Below are 12,038 nucleotides of genomic sequence, written 5' to 3' on the forward strand. Positions count from 1 at the left end.
AGTGATCAGGGACCAGCCTGGCCCAGTGTTTCTGAGCCCAGGACCGGGTGAGACGGCTTTGTGCTCGTGGGTGGTGGTGGTCCATGCAGGGCGCTGGAGCCAGAGTAGGCTAAAAGAGGGTACTGGTGGGGTTAGTGGGGACAACTTGATGGCAAAAAGAGACTGATACATATAGGAAGATTAATCCAATAAGTAAATAAGGATAATGAGAGTCATATTCATCAGTGCCAGAGAAGAGAATTACAAATAAAGAGGAAAAGAGAGAAAAAGAACAAAAACAACAAAAAAAGGAATGAGCCCTGTGATGGTAATTTGGAATTGGAGATGTTGGTGTGATCTCAAGATATATGGGTGGGTCCAGAGTAGAGATGTAAATGTGTGAAAGTACTATGTGTGTGCATGTATGCATATACATACACAGATATATTTACACATGTGTTTTGTAACTCTGTCCACTAAGAGGGTCTGGGAGCAGCAATACCTGAATAACTATTAGCAGACCTAGTGCTTGGATCTTGGGTAATAAATATTATTCTCCCCTGAAGGAACGAGGTTGATTCCAGGTATGGGTAAGAGAAATTGTAAGATAATCTCAGAATATCGTGTTTCTAAAACTAAAGAGGTGCATGCTCAAAGAATGTCAGGAACAGGTAAAAGGACACAAGGGCCAGCGTGTAGGAGCTCCCTTTGGTCAAATCTAAAACCACTTGAGCATCTAAATAAATAAGAAGAAATTGTAACCAACAGAATAAAACAGCATTAAATAGGATTCCTGGAACATACTAAAATTTGATAAGGAATGGGAGATATACATGTCTATAAATATACCTTACTACAAAGTATTAATTACATAGTGATGAAAAGGCAACTTTACAGTAGAAAAGATACCACCTACATGAAGAGATCAAGTTTGGCAGTTTGGAGACATATAAAAAAATCCTGTGTGCCACATTATAAAATGGAATGAGGAAACCATATAACTTAAGTAAAATTCCTGCCAAAGATGCATAACCTGACTATAGTCACACTGAACTATCAGGGAGAACCTAGCTGAGAAACATTCTATACAATAACTGGCCCACGCTCCTCAGAAGTCAAGGAAACGAAGGGAAGACTAAGGAACTCTTCCAGATTGAAGGCATCTAAAAAGAAATGACAACTAAATGCAGCACTTACTCCTGGCCATGGCCTGTTTGCTGTAAAGGAGAAAATTGAATGGGTTCTGAGGATTAGATGGTAGTATTGTATCGATGTTACTTTCCTGATTTTTCTGGTTGTATTTTCAGGAGAACGTCCTTGCTTGTAGGAAATACAACCAGAGCTCCAACTAAGATGGTTTTCAGTGTCTCTAAAGCATGTGTTAGGCACACATACTGACCCAACTTACTTTTTAAAACTTACTTCAAATACACACATCCTGCTTTCCAACCCATATTACATATCTTATAATACCACTTTCGTTTTGCACATGCAGTTTTACTTGATTTTCTTCAACTTTTCTACTTGGAAAACGTTTGCTCATTAAATATTTGCAATTAAAATTAAGTATTAAATATTAAAATATTTGCAAATGATATAAGTGTTAATGGCTTAATACCAAACATACATAAACAACTCATACAACTCAACATCAAAAAAACAAATAACCCAATTAAAAAAAAATAGGCAGAAGAACTGAATAGACATATTTCCAAGGAGGAATGCAGATGGCCAACAGGCATATCAAAAGATACTCAGCATCACTAATCATCAGGGAAAGGCAAACCAAAACCACAATGAGATTCCACCTCACACCTGTCAGAATGGCTATTATCAAAAAGAATGCAAATAACAAATGTTGGCAAGGATGCGGAGAAAAGGGAACAAGGGTGTGCAAGAGTGCACTGTTGGTGGGAACATAAATTGGTGCAGCCATGGTAGAAAACAGTATGGAGGTTTCTCAAAAAATGAAAAATAGAGCTACCATATGACCCAGCAATTCCACTCCTGGTCATATATCTGAAAAAAACAAAAACATCAATATTTACAATTGCCAAGATATGGAAGCAGCCTAGGTGTCCATCAACACATGAGTGGATAAAGAAGATGTGGTATATAAAGCAATGAAATACTACTAAGGCATAAGAAAGAAGGAAATTTTACCATTTTTAGCAACATGGGTGGACTTGGAGGGTGTTATGCTAAGTGCAATAAGTCAGACAGAGAAAGACAAATACTGTATGATATCACTTATATATGGAAGCTAAAAAAAAATACAACAAACTAGTGAATATAACAAAAAAGAAGCAGATACAGATATATAGGACAAACTAGTGGTTACCACTGGGGAGAGGGAAGGGAAGAGGGGCAATATTGGGGTAGGGGAGTAAGAGGTACAAACTATTAGGTATCAAATAAGCTACAAGGATATATTGTACAACATGGGGAATATAGCCAATATTTTATAATAACTGTAAATGGAGTATAATCACAAATTTTGAATCCCTGTATTATACTGTGATTCAAACAGTATACTATAACTTATATAATATTGTACATCAATTATATTTCAATTTAAAAAAAATTTTTAAGAAAAGATTCAACTCAATCGTACCCTACTGTATAAAAACTTGTATCACTCAACCAGGTACCTTACATTGCTCTCTCCTTATTATAGACCTTGCAGTGTTTTAAAATAGTAGTTAACCCTGCTATTGCATTGTAATAATTCGTTTGACTTTTTTTTGTCCTCCAGAACATAAGGGGTTCTTTAATTGACCTATTGTTAAATTTCGAGTGCTTACTGCCTGTAATATCTGACATGCAGTGTGTGCTCAAATATGTTGTGAATAAATGAATGAAAATTCCATGTCAACCTGAAGTGTTTTGTATGCCACAGCTATCAGCCCTCAATCTGTGACAGCAATATTTTAATTAGACGAGAGTGTATATATACAGCTAAACAAAATGTGGATGTCAGCAAGCTTTTTAACATAGATGATCCCTCATAATGTATTTTAATACTTTCTGCTTGAAGATCATAAGAAAATCCACTGCTTTGTCTCCTGACCTGCTGCCAACAGGTGTCATCTCCTAGACTGTCCCTCAGAGTCCCTTTCAGAACCACAAATAAATCGAGAGCTCTCAGTGTCCCCTCCCCAGACACCCTGAGGTTGCAGAGACCAGTGGTTCTCAAACTTGAGCATGCATCACAGTCACCTGGAGGGCTTGTTACAACACAGATTGCTGGGTCCTAACCCCAGAGTTTCTGCTTCAGTCGATCTGGGCTGGAACCCACTAATTTGCATTTCTAGCACTTCACAGTTGATACAGTACCGCTGTCCTGGTGACCACCCTTTGAGAACCACTGCTGTAGGTTTTTTCCTACAAACTTGAGGTCAGCCAGTTCTGACCATGACTCATATCATTAATCCTCTGAGTCAACATGAAAAAGGAAAACCCACCCCCCATGACTTGCAGGTCAATCATAACTTCCCAGGCAATCATTTTCACTGGGTCAGCAGACTTGATATACCCTACACAAAATCTCCACTCCTCCATCATCCCCAGATTGTTCCACCAAATCTTGATTTAATCCCATAACAGACTTCCAACAACCTGAACCCTGTACTCGCATCACTGCCTCCTCAGCCTAGTGAGATCACCATGTTCTGGTGGGGCTCCGCCATCCTCTGCTGTAGTCAGGAAAGCATCCCAGTTACAAAGCCAGGTCAGATACAAAACTTATCTCAGATGTTTTCCTTCTCCTCAGAATCACAGTCTTGCTCTGCCAGAAAATAGTTACTTCATATATTTTTTGCCAGACTGAGAGAAAGCCTAGTACCAGTTATTCTATCAAGTATGCTTGCAGAAATCTGACATTAGATTTTAATTCTTTGTTTGCTCTGTTACTGCTGGTGTATATTTTTACAAGTTTATTATTTTGTGTGTGTGTGTAATTTTATCAGTTTGAAAAATGGAGACTTTGTACTCTGGGTTGTCTCTGCCATCTTCCATGTGAAGTTTCCAATTTTTATTTTGATTATTTATTTTAAGGAATGGTTGACAGTATTATATCTACAGTATTCTTCTCCATGCATTTATAGAAAAAGGAATCCAATAGGTATAAAATGTGATTTCCAATTCATTTTGCTAAAAAGACTATAGATAATTTCCCTCTGTATTTTCAAGATTTAATGATGTATAAAAGTGTGAGAGACCTGCCTAATTTTGTTTCTTTGGATGTAAACTGTTTTTACTACTTAGCTATTGATAGCGTTCTTTCTTTGCTTCTTTAAATATTTTTGTAATTATATCTGGGTTCATATTAGTTTATTGATTTTTTGGCAGATGATAAATCCTGTCAATTTTTATACACAAATCTTTCTTTGACAATTTTTTATACACAAACAGGTAATATTAAATCCATTAGCTCTTTGACTATTGCTTCTTCTCAGATGTTTTTTTCCTTATACCTATTAAACAAATAAAAAATCTTTATATTTTGGTTCTTCATGTTTTACCTTTCATAACCATTATTTCTCTACCATTGCTTTTCTGTACATTCTGATTCAATTTTTTGATGAATCAGTCTTGCTAATAACTACGTTTCATATAAATCTTTATGATACCATTGACATTTTAATTTCCTTACAAATTTCAGCATACCTTTCCAGCTCCTTCTTTATTTCAACCTGATGACTTCTCCTGTCTATCTTTTACCTATAGCTGGCTGTGTAGTTTTGAACAGAAGGGAACTTTACCATATATGAGAAAATAAAAATTATAAAGACAAGTTAGAAATTAAGAGAATTAGGGACTTCCCTGGTGGCACAGTGGTTAAGAATCCGCCTGCCAGTGCAGGGGACACAGGTTCCATCCCTGGTCCAGGAAGATCCCACATGCTGCGGAACAGTTAAGCCCGTGCGCCACAACTACTGAGCCTATGTTCTAGAGCCTACGAGCCACAACTGCTGAAGGCCATGCGCCTAGAGACGGTGCTCCTCAAAAAGAGAAGCCACTGCAATGAGAAGCTCATGCACCACAACAAAGAGTAGCCCCCGCTCGCCGCAACTAGAGAAAGCCCACACACAGCAACGAAGACCCAATGCAGCCAAAGGGGGGAAAAAAATTAAGTGAATTAATATGAAAAGGTCAGTAAAAATATACAGGTCTGTAAATCCTTAAAATCAATACACACAATAAATAGAAAAACCTGAGTATGTTTGTCATTACAAAAAGTAGAGAGTTAATGTTTAACTAAATGGAAGAAAAGTTCCAACTGAGATTGTTCAAAGCATGATCCAATGTTTGTTGCCTTGACGTTTGGACTTCCTTACATTTTAAACATTGCTATAGCCAATAAATAATTATGGTCAGGTTAATAAAAAAGGAAAATATAAAGCAAACAGTTTGTGGCCAAACTGTATGTGGTCTATAGCTCCACTGCGATTGCTTTTTTGCTATGTCCACTTGGGTAGGCTGCAGTACCCAGTTATTCAAGAAAGTGCTAACGTAGGTGTTGCTGCAGATATGATTAAAATCTGTAATCAACTGATTTTAAGTAAGTAAGATTATCCTGGATACTATGTGGAGTCTGATTCAATCAGTTAAAAGGCCTTCAAAGCAAGGCTAAAGCTTTCTCAAGAAGAAGAAATGCAGCCTGTAGACAGCAGTTTCTACCCATGCCTGTGAGTTCAAACCTGCCCATGCTATTCCCTTAATTCTTTCCTCATGGCCTAGCCTACAGATTTCAGATGCTCACAATTGTTGGGTAAGCAAATTTCTTGCAATGAATATTTTTGGGTGTGTCTGTCTCCCTCCCTCATAAATATGTGTGTGTATTGTATTATATGTGTGTGTGTGCGTGTGTGCATGTGTATAGATAGATATTTAGAGATATAGATAGACAGACCGATAGAAACATAGATACATAAATACATAGATATAAAGACAGATCAGTCAGGGTTCAACCAGAGAGGGAGACTATATATTCAGGACTGTGACTGATTGATCCATCTTGAGGGAAGTTCTTGGGAAGAGGTATTTTTGGTTTGGTGTTAGTTTTTAGGGAAAGTGGGCATGGTTGTCCTACAGATAGCAGCTAAGGTTATGAAGAGAAAAATTGGGGTTAGTAATACAAGGTTTAAATTACATCTGCATTCTCTAGAGCTTCTTGGGGACTTCATGCATTGTTTTTCTACCTGACTTCGGTGGAGTCAGTGTAAATAATATAGCAGTTGATGGATCTACACACTGATCTCAACTCTTCTGCCTGGTGCTACATGTAAAGATGCTTTATGGGAAAAGAGTTGGTGAAAATACAACACACTACTGCTTATTTTAAATGGTAACACATCACAAAATAACTTGCATCTGACTATAGAAAAAAATTCCATTTTTGTTGTAACAAACAATAAGGAAAATGACAGTCACTTGATAGATTTTCCCACTGAGCCATATGTGAAACTATTTGACCCATTGATAATAGTCTATTACGTTCATTAACCTAAAATTTCATTCATGGGGCATAGTGGAATAAGCTCTAAAACTGTATGTTAATTATTGAAATATGAGTTTCTATAAGCTCATTAATTTTCAAAAGTTATTTAGAAACCCTCAGGGATTCCATTAAGCCCATGCATACCATAGCCATATTCTTTGGGCAGGGAGCAGAAACAGAGATCACTTCTATTTTTATAACTTGGAGGTTTGGGGTCTGCCTTGAATGTGAAGTCCAAATATGATGTTTATTTCCAGTACAAACTAGTTAGAAAAACTCTGTGCCACATTATCGTCATCTGCAGAAAGGCAGGCAATATTTCTAGATTTGAGTACTGCATGGATTAAATGCAGTAGAGGCAAAGCTTTAAAAGTTGTGAAATTTATCCCTTGTGTTATTTTATACAACTTCTGCACGCTTTCATTTGCAAATGAAAAGTCTTTCCTTTTGGTTCTAAAATTATATTCATCTATGTAGATTTTTATCATGTGGAAAATCTATCAGAGCTTTTCCTGTGTTTGTTGTTTTCTAATGATCCTCCAGTGGATGTCTGAAACACACACACATATATATATATAATATATATATTATATATATATAAAATCTCCGAAGTTATAGCAATACACCCCACTATATCTTTAGGCTTGTCCAGTCAAGCTCCTGAGAGCAGACTGAAAGGCTGAAAGAGAAAAACAGAGAAATTACAATAATATACCATAACACTGATTTTGAGAAGTCTCAGAAAGGTAAATTAGTGCCATAGTAACAGTAAATTGTTTTGTGGCCTCTGTAAACCAGAAAGAAACCCATTTCTCAATTGTCATCAAGGTCCTCATAAATACTTTTGGGTGATATTCTAGAAGATGAAAAAATATGCCATTCCCCCTTGAGAATGAACTTCACAGGTCGACATAGGGATTTGCTTGATCTGTATAACAGAAAACGTGCAAGCTTGCTTTCCTTTTAAAGCTGTTTATTTAAGGCAGCAGATATATATCCATCGGAATAGCTAGGCATGTTTTATTAAGGAACCTTAATTAAGGAATCAAAATCTCAGTGGCTTAACACAGTGAAGGTATATTTCTTGCTCCTCCTCTGCTATCTCACGCCTGGTCTCCAGGACTGAGAGCCTCCATCTGGTCTCTCTGTCATTCCTCCATATTAACACGGGAGTGTACAATCTCTGACCCAGGAGAAGAGGGAATTGAAGAATTATTCATCAGTGCCCTCATTTCATTGTGAAAACAAGTCACATGGTCACTGCACCTCACAGGATCAGGGAAGCACAATCTTGTGTGTCCCCAAGGAGCAAAACCAGCCAACTGCTGAGTAGCACTGAGAACTACCATGGCAACTACTGCAGTCTAACCAGTTTTGCATCTTCAGTGTCATCACAGACCAGTAGAGTAGGCAACGTAGTATTAGAGAAACCTGTTATTTGTGTAATATTTAACACTTTATCTCTAGGTGTGATTTCAATTGAAGTCATGCTTTGTTTCATCTAGCAATGACTTCTGAACAAAATTACTATTTATCTTTTATTCTGGAGGTCTTATGAATGAAAGTTTTAAATTTTATTAAGCTCAATTGAGTGATTCTAAGTATAATTCTTAGCGTTTTTATCATACTTTGAATTTTGTTCAATTCCAATTCAAATTAGCAGATCACATTTATGTAATGGAACACAGAGAGAAAGTTCACTGTACATTTGTCTATTGACACTATTAGGACAAATTCCTATAATCTTTTTTTTCAGTCTCCACTGACATTAAACATCAAAAATTACCAAAGCATATTCTAATTTTTGGATATTCTATTCTTTGGACAGTAACAGAAGAAAAATAAATCTCAAACTTTACAAAAATGTTGCCAAAACTTTTACGGGTCAACTCAATTGACAGGAATCTACTTTAGATAAGTGCTTATTATATGGAGGATACATATTTTATTACTAAATATATTATAATCATGTAGAAAGCAGAAGAAAGTAAATCACAGGCTTATTCGTAACAGTGTGTACTTTTGCAATGCTAATAAAATTATTTCCTCCTCAGTGTTTAACCACGTAGTTCATACATCATAGACTTTGAAAATAAATATGAAATCTGAGGTGTACATTTGTTTCTAAGAGGCATAACATCAAATCCTCTGTAGAATGATTTTTTCCCACAAAATCAAGTGTATACGCTTTGGTTTGAGTGTCGGTATGTGTAATAGGAATGCTTTGAGGGTAGTGAAGAATTGCATCTACCTACCTCAGAAAATTGAAACTAAGAGATGATGCCTTGACTTACTATGAATTCATGGGTAGGTAAGGCTAGTTGGTGTACCCTTTGGAAAACACTGACTCTGAGGATACAGTTACTAGTTTCAAACTCAGGAAAAGCCACTATGTTTGATGGTTAATATTCTTTAATTTTTATCCTGTGAAAGAAACCAATATTTCTAGAATGTCAGAGAGAAAACTTGAGCAACTACCTATATTTGCCAAGTAGCTTTCAATATATTAAAAATAATTATAGGGCTTCCCTGGTGGCACAGCAGTTGAGAATCTGCCTGCTAATGCAGGGGACACGGTTCGAGCCCTGGTCTGGGAGGATCCCACGTGCCGCGGAGCAACTAGGCCCGTGAGCCACAGCTACTGAGCCTGCGCATCTGGAGCCTGTGCTCCGCAACAAGAGAGGCCGCGATAGTGAGAGGCCCGCGCACTGCGATGGAGAGTGGCCCCCGCTTGCCGCAACTAGAGAAAGCCGTCACACAGAAACGAAGATCCAACACAGCAAAAATTAATTAATTAATTAATAAAAACTACCCCCAACATCTTAAAAAAATAATAATTATTATTATTATATATCAGTAGTAATGCTTTTATGTTAATTTCTTCTTTTTTTGTATTCACAACCTACATTCCTTCTCCGTCATTTAAAAATGTGTTAATTTTGAAATGAAACTTTCTTACACACTCAGGGTATGTGTATAAATCAGATCAGGAATTTTACGTTTTATTTTTGAAACCAGCTATATATTTATGCTCTGCCAGCATTAGAAGGGAATCTCTGCATAGCCTTTCAATGATATGAAAGGAGTGGCCCTCAGATTGAAGGAGTGGTGGTAACAAGATTGATTAGAGAGGCACCATTGCTTCTTTGTTCTAGATACAATATACTTTCCGAAGTCACCTCACACTGCAAAGGCATTTCTAAATCTTTGTCCACTTATTAAGAGAGGCAGCATGGCTCAGTGGTCTGAAATAGCAGGCTGGAAGATCAGGGACTGTGAGTTCTGATGTTATATTTTAAAAAAAAAAAGCAAAAATGTAGCTTGGTCTTTTTAGATACCTTTAAAATGTTTTTTTAATATCGTGTTCCATTCTTTCCTTGTTTTTTTGTTCTGTTCAGGTGGCATTTATCATATGGGTCATGGACACAAAAGTAAAAGTCAAGGCTGTCCCAGTGACTAAAAGACACCATAGGAACAAGTAGGGATGCATCTCACAGAGACAGCAGCTTCCTTCTTGTTTGATGAACACCTGGAAGATTCCCAAAATAGTTGAAAAGTAAGTATTGGTTTAATACTTACAGAACAGAATGGGATGCAATTAAGAAAGAAATCTCAGCAAGCTGCACTTAAAGCACTGGGTTATGGCAAAATTGAATCTGTGGGAATATTTCTGTAGTACTCATTTGAAGTGGGGTATGAGGATATGGCCCCAACTGAGATGTCCGTTGCCTTCTCTATTTCTCTAAAACTGTCAGAATAAGTCATTCAAATATCAAGTTCCCTTTTCAGGTCATATGCAAATTTTAGTGTGTTCTGCTGAGTTATATCTGTAATCGTACAACATTTTTTCTCTTTCATGCTTGATGTGGGCTTTCAACACCCTAAATCTCATAAAATTAAAAGTGAAGAAGCTATTCAATAATGGCACAAATTGAAACAGAGCCAAATCAATGCTGAGTAGAAATGAGCTTCACTGGTTTCTGACAGATCAGAATTAGATTTACGCCTCTAACATATAAGGCAAGGCCGAAGCACTCTCTCCCTCCAACAGTTTCTGCAGATGGTAGAAGTCACTTACGAACGTGCGATGTACGTCTTGCAAAGATTTTCTTTCTGTTACGTCTGAGGGCCTCCTTTATGACCCTAAAATATAACTAAACTTAATTGCAGTCATGTATATTTATCTGTCCTGGGATAATAATGAGTTTTTATTTTAAAGGATCCACAGTAAGATTTCTGGTGCAACATCAAGTGTTATACACTGTGGGGAAGAATTCCATTGTACAAAAACGATATGAATTGCCAATGAGAGCTCATTGGTAACTACACTGTACATTTTAAAAAGTAAATATTTATAAGGCTCAGTCTATTGTTTTAATTATAAAAGAGGTCGTTTCATAATGTCAAAAGAAGCTAATCTGAAATATTTAGGAACTAGAAGCAATAGGAAATAGATGTGTCAGAGAAGTGTAAACATATGATTAACATGCTGGCTTCAGGAAAGAAATGCATGGGTGTAATTAAATAATAGAAAAGTTTTATTTACTTGGTGTCCTGTCCCCTCAAAATTATATCAAATTTCTCAGCTTGGACATTTTCTTAAATGTGTCAAATTGTTCGCTGTTGCCTTATCAAATAAATGTCTTACTTGTATTAGTAATAAAATAGTTCACACACACACACACACACACAACACTAATGCAGGCTTACACAATTTCATCCACATTTTGGCTGTGAACATCTATTGCAAAAGAACCCGTCTAACTTTTTCACGGTTGATTTCTTTCTCAGAAGTCTTAAAGCATTAAAAGTATTTTATGAACAGTTTTAATACTGCAGACACTTTCATAGGTACAAAACAAGGCTCGTTGCTTGGAAATGCTGAAGTCCTAGCTCTTCATATTGAAAGTCACAGAAATTTTAAAAGGTAGCAAAGTTTGAGATGAATTCTTGTTAATGAGCTAATTTTATGTTGTTTAGGCCAACATTACTTTCATAGGATAAAAAGAAAACAATCATTAATGGTAAAAAACGTTTTTAGCCTAGCAAGCACTCGACAAATACTAATTCTCTCCTTAGGCCTGGGAGGAATCTTATTAATCATCTTCTAATCCAATAATTTGCCAAATGTAGTTGTTTCATTGCAACATCTCTGATAGCTATCTCAGAAATCAAAGGCATTCTGTTTCAATCTGCTTGTTTTAGAAATGGAAAAAACTTGTCCTATTGAAGTGATTAAATCAAGATTACATAGCAAAGAGCTGATTGAAGACAAGAATCTAGTTTTTTTTAATGCCAAATCTGCAATGTTATTTCCAAATCAGATGAAGCTGTTTCCTTTGTCTGCTTCTTCAAAAAGCATTAAAACAACTGAACTTATCCTATTAGAGCTAATACAACCAAATAGAAACAATGATCTGTGTTTCATTTTTATTATAAAATGTATTATATATACTGCTCTTTGCAGCATTTGACAAGAAATGTCTTTGTTCTGATGTGGCCTGCCATGCATGTATACATTCTCCCTCCCTCCCTCCCTCCCTCCCTCCCTCCCTCC

Source organism: Lipotes vexillifer, unplaced genomic scaffold (genome assembly GCF_000442215.2).
Source record: "Lipotes vexillifer unplaced genomic scaffold, Lipotes_vexillifer_v1.1 scaffold971, whole genome shotgun sequence".
NCBI classification, from domain to species: domain Eukaryota; kingdom Metazoa; phylum Chordata; class Mammalia; order Artiodactyla; family Lipotidae; genus Lipotes; species Lipotes vexillifer.